This window comes from Clinocottus analis, unplaced genomic scaffold, assembly GCF_023055335.1.
Source record: "Clinocottus analis isolate CAN_PGR_092001 unplaced genomic scaffold, fCliAna1.0.p SCAF_2, whole genome shotgun sequence".
NCBI classification, from domain to species: domain Eukaryota; kingdom Metazoa; phylum Chordata; class Actinopteri; order Perciformes; family Cottidae; genus Clinocottus; species Clinocottus analis.
In genome coordinates, this window is record NW_027175931.1 from 1538218 (window position 1) to 1544525 (window position 6308).

A 6308-nucleotide genomic window follows, 5' to 3' on the forward strand; every position below is an offset into this window, starting at 1 on the left:
GAAGTCTATGCTTCATGTGTTAAAAGCTGCATTCTCTCTCCTGACCACCAGGGGGCGACTCCTCTGGTTGTATAGAAGTCTATGCTTCATGTGTTAAAAGCTGCATTCTCTCTCCTGACCACCAGGGGGCGACTCCTCTGGTTGTATAGAAGTCTATGCTTCATGTGTTAAAAGCTGCATTCTCTCTCCTGACCACCAGGGGGCGACTCCTCTGGTTGTATAGAAGTCTATGCTTCATGTGTTAAAAGCTGCATTCTCTCTCCTGACCACCAGGGGGCGACTCCTCTGGTTGTATAGAAGTCTATGCTTCATGTGTTAAAAGCTGCATTCTCTCTCCTGACCACCAGGGGGCGACTCCTCAGGTTGTATAGAAGTCTATATAAGTGACTCTACTTCTCTCTTGATGTATTCCCTCAGTAAACATTGTAAACATGAGTTTATGTCTCAATCTCTAGTTTCTAGTCTTCTTCTATACAGCATGATGTTCATTTAGTACATTATGGTCTGTTAGAGTCAAACAGACCATAAAGCAGGGGACGCTTTAGGGGCGGGGCTACAAAGTGATTGACAGGTCTACAGGTCAGTCTGTGAAACGTTTGTGTCCCAAACTGTCTGATTCTCAGGAATAATCTTGGTTTTGTTGTTTCTCCTCTGAACAGGAAGTCACGCGGTTCTGTTTCTCTGTAGCAGACAGTTTTCCCAGCAGCGCTTCCCAGTGAGCGACTGGCTTTATAGTTATAAACCAGGACTCAACCAGTCCCACAGAGGCCTTCATGGCTTCTTTCTTCATTTTCCACTCAAGAAGCCAGAGCCAAGATTTCTGCCTCTTCTCATTACTTGTTTATTTGGTTTTCATGCCAGATATAGTACCCAGCATTCCCACAGTGTTGTCCTGTTGTCAGTGTGGGAAAACCTCTCCAACATCACGACAACCCAGTTTAAACTCTCAACATGAGGGTTTATTACACATGAAGCATAGACTTCTATACAACCAGAGGAGTCGCCCCCTGGTGGTCAGGAGAGAGAATGCAGCTTTAACACATGAAGCATAGACTTCTATACAACCAGAGGAGTCGCCCCCTGGTGGTCAGGAGAGAGAATGCAGCTTTAACACATGAAGCATAGACTTCTATACAACCAGAGGAGTCGCCCCCTGGTGGTCAGGAGAGAGAATGCAGCTTTAACACATGGCGCCTCTACGTTTCCTTTCCTCGCCTCCTCCCTCCCTTCACCTCGCAGCTCTCCGGTGACCTCTGGATAATAAACATCTGTGATGAAGGTCGTCTGCTCCTCCTCTTCCTCGGCCGCTGTGACAGCTCAACACAGAAGGCGTTTGGAAAAAGCAAAGCGGCGTCTGGAGGCGATGAGCTCATGCAGCAGCACTGGTGCACTCTGGGGGATTTGAAGCGAACGTTGCGTAAGAGAGCAAGAGTGAAATATGATTCATATATATATATATATGTGTGTGTATGTATATATATATATATATATATATATATATATATATATATATATATATATATATATATATATATATGTGTGTGTGTATATATGTGTATATATATGTATATGTCTATATATATATATATATATATATATGTGTGTGTGTATATATGTATATGTCTATATATATATATATATATATATATATATATATGTGTGTGTGTATATATGTGTATATATATGTATATGTCTATATATATATGTATATATATATATGTGTGTGTGTATATATATGTATATATATGTATATATATGTGTATATATGTATATATATATATATATATATATGTATGTGTGTATATATATGTATGTGTGTATATATATGTATGTGTGTATATATATATGTGTGTACATATATATATATATATATATATATATATATATATATATATATATATATATATATATATATATGTATATATATATATATATATATATATATATATATATATATATATATATGTATTAGTATACAAATAGAGAGATATTGTGTGTTTATGTATGTGTGTGTCTGTGAGTGTTTCTGTGTGTGTGTGTGGAGGTTTGTGTCTGTGTGGAGGTGTGTGTATGTTTGTGTATAGGTGTGTGTGTGTGTGTTGTGTGTGTATGTCTGTGAGTGTGTTGACGTTGTGTAGATATTCTTCTCTTTAATGACTGTGAGTATTTATAACTTGTATTTCTCTTGTTTGTGTTTTCATGGAAACTGAAGTGGACTGAAACTGATCGTTGCCCCTCTGAGACCGGACTGTGTGTGTTTCTATGTGTGTGTGTGTTTCTATGTATGTGTGTGTGTGTGTGTGTGTGTGTGCGCCTGGTGTCGGAAAGATGAAAATTTGCAGATTTTTAATGGGATTCTGAAGGTTGAAATGTTTTAAAAGTTCCACAATGGTGGCTGTTTGCTACCTTTACACACACACACACACACACACACACACACACACACACACAGTGTAATCCCTCTCGGGGGTTTCCGTCCATGGCGACGGCGCTCCGCTGTGTAAAGAGTTGTGTGTCCGTTGGTTGTGTTTGTTGACGGCAACACCAGCAGCCGGTCGGCGGTCCGGTGGTCACGTGACCTCCAGGACGCCAGCTGGCCGTCAGCGTGGCTTCTCTCGCTCCGAGGACACGGGCAGATATCTTTGATGTCGACGTGGAGACGAACAACATTTGTGTGTGTTTGTGTTCCTCGGAGCAAAAATACATCGACCCCGATGAATGTTGTGTTATCGTCTTTCAGTCCAGTTTGACGTTACGATAAAGAACCTTTCTACTGCGTATGAAACCGTCTCCATGGAACAAGAGCTTTATTAATGCCCTAATCTAACGAAATATATATATATATATATATATATATATATATATATATATATATATATATATATATATATATATATATATATATATATATAAACACAATGGAGTGTACAAGAAGTGATACTTCTTAAACTAAACTACAAGTTTTCTAAAGTGTTTTTTAGACACACTTCCACGTTTGTCCACAGGGGGCGACAGAATCAACACAAAAAGAAGGTTCCTGGAACCTTTTCCATGTAATAAGAGCTTTATTATTCTCTTGATCGATCAAGAAAAAACAATAACAATATATAAACAATGGAGGGTAAGAAGTGATACAGACTAAAAATACCAGTAATACAAATGTAGAAAAATGTAATAAATTAGAGTTATAAAATTTGATTATATTTAAAATATACATAATACAGCATTAAATACAGTGTATAAGTAATATTAACACGGTTGCCCCATAGAGACTAAACTAAGACCCTGGTGCTCAGAGACACTACCACGTTTGTCCACAGGGGGCGACAGAATCAACACTAAAGAAGCTTCCTGATCGAGTCCCAGCTCAGGGATTTGAGCTCAGTGTTTCCTCTCCAGCTGTAAAACCTCAACTCCGTCTCTTCTTCTTCGCTTCATCTGAGGATTCTGTCCGTGAATAGCTGAGCTCTGACGTAAAGATATCCAAACTATACATTTTCCAAGACCCGCGTAATCCCACATTTCTCTGGAGCAGCATCCCTCCCGCACGCCGCACACTATAATTTAAAAGCAGGCGTCCAAATACTACTTACGCCCGTCGCTGACTTTACGAGTAGGTGGTATTCAGGATGGATCCACTGAGGTTTTCTTCCTCTTTTTTTATGTTTTGTAAACCGCGCGGTAACTCCCGCTGACATCGGGATTACGGCTCGGCTCTGACTCAGTAACGAGGAGGCCAGATGTGTCTGTGTTCAGATGTCACCATCAGAGCCCCGAACGCGGCGTCGCGGGGGAAAAGGTCAGCGAGGCGAGTTCCCAGACCGTTAGACGGCGAGAAGTCCGTCTGACTCGGCAGACTCACACTCCCTCAGACGCACACTTGACGCGCGGTGGGAAGACAACACAAATCCTGATTTATTGGCTCTCCGGGGCCGCGATAAAACTCATCCTGGATGACCTCATCCGTACTGATGGAACAGACAGACGCCGGCTGTGTGTGTGTGTGTGTGTGTGTGTGTGTGTGTGTGTGTGTGTGTGTGTGTGTGTGTGTGTGGGGGGGGGGGGGGGTTCATGTGTTTTGGTTATTGAAAAATAAAAGACACAACCCATTGTCCTGGTTTCTGTTTGTCTCGTCTCTGGTTCATTTTAAAGCGGCTTCTCTTGTGTCGATTGCTCAATGCCGTGGTTGTAGGGCGATGACACCATCGGTGGTTCGATTCCCTATAAACCTCGGCTTTCGCCACGCAGTCTCCTGTCTGGGGTAAACAAAACAAAACTGGAATGTGTGACACACAAGAGGTGCGTCTCTTTGGTTTCTGTTGGTAGCAAAGAGAGTCAATGAAAGAGGAAGTTTGTGGACAAATGTGTTGAAGCCTCGATTTAAAACAAAAGTCTGACCCCCTGCATTCTCTCTCCTGACCACCAGGGGGCGACTCCTCTGGTTGTATAGAAGTCTATGCTTCATGTGTTAAAGCTGCATTCTCTCTCCTGACCACCAGGGGGCGACTCCTCTGGTTGTATAGAAGTCTATGCTTCATGTGTTAAAGCTGCATTCTCTCTCCTGGCCACCAGGGGGCGACTCCTCTGGTTGTATAGAAGTCTGTGCTTCATGTGTTAAAGCTGCATTCTCTCTCCTGACCACCAGGGGGCGACTCCTCTGGTTGTATAGAAGTCTATGCTTCATGTGTTAAAGCTGCATTCTCTCTCCTGACCACCAGGGGGCGACTCCTCTGGTTGTATAGAAGTCTATGCTTCATGTGTTAAAGCTGCATTCTCTCTCCTGACCACCAGGGGGCGACTCCTCTGGTTGTATAGAAGTCTATGCTTCATGTGTTAAAGCTGCATTCTCTCTCCTGACCACCAGGGGGCGACTCCTCTGGTTGTATAGAAGTCTATGCTTCATGTGTTCAAGCTGCATTCTCTCTCCTGACCACCAGGGGGCGACTCCTCTGGTTGTATAGAAGTCTATGCTTCATGTGTTAAAACTGCATTCTCTCTGCTGACCACCATGGGGCGACTCCTCTGGTTGTATAGAAGTCTATGCTTCTTGTATTAAAGACACGAGCAGATAATAATTATTACAGCGCGACGTAGATTTTGACCTTTTCTCACATCTATATGCTTTCACTTGTGTAACCGGCCTCTTCGCTCTCCTCTTCCTCCTTAAGTTGTCGTATAAATCAGTGAAGCCGCCTGAGGAGGTTCATCGGGGGGTCGACCCAGAAGAGCTTCCAGCTCCCTCGTGTGTGCAGATCCCACCGTGAGTAAAGAGACTGCATCGCTCCTCTCAGAGACAACTTTACAAAGGTTCACGCTGGTCTCAGATCCATGTGGATAATGATTTATTGACATGTGCATACAGTAGTTTAAGACCCTCATTGGGGGTCAGCGTGATCCAGCAGTCGTAGGAACCCAAAAATAGGTTTTAATACTTGTTTTATTTTATATGATTCCTCAGGAATAAAATGTATATTTTCACATCAATTGTACACCATATTTTATATAAAAATGCCTCCTAGATCGGTCACTGAGTTTTTCAAACTGTTTGGTTCAGGGCCTTACCAACAGCCAACATGCTAATGAGACACCTTTTTGGAAAGATTAAGACCTAAAAAATCTGATTAAAAAATAAATTACAATCCAACAGAGCATTGGCATGCAGGAAGGAGTTTCAGTGAAAAAAAACTGTTGTTCGGTTCAGAAATTTAAAAATTACTTATTTTATGGCAACGTATTGTCCGATTGGGGCATGCTGGGTATCGAAATGTTCAGGAGCTTCCGCCCTTGCTGGATGATGTGGTTTTAGAAATGTGGGGGAGGAACTGGAAGGCTTCAGGACTCAGAAATGTGCGCTGAAAAAAGAAGCAGAAAAAAAATCTGCTCATTTTGTGACTTTACAGGAAGTTACAGCGTTTACGTAAATATTTAAACTTAACGGTTACTTCAACTTGTTTTAAACCAAAGGTCTTTTCTCACGAGGGTGGTTAAGGTGCTGTTTTTAAAAACTTTTCTTTCTTTTTTTGTCCAAAAATGAGGCGCTCGGGCGCGTGAGGAAGATGCCTGCGTGGAGACCGTCGTGTCATACGAACTAAAAACAGATATACTGCAGAAAAACAAGTGAGTCGCAGGTGTGTCCGTCACCTGGAGGAGATTTACTCCGGTTGAGGGAGATGGAGGTAATAAGCAGGTAGAGGACAGTGAAAGGGAAGTTTTTTATTGGTGTGTTTTACGGCTCGAGCCGGTTTAATGTCAACGTGGGAATGAAATGTACAGACGTGCAGGAGGCCGGTGCTGCTGGAGGTCCATCA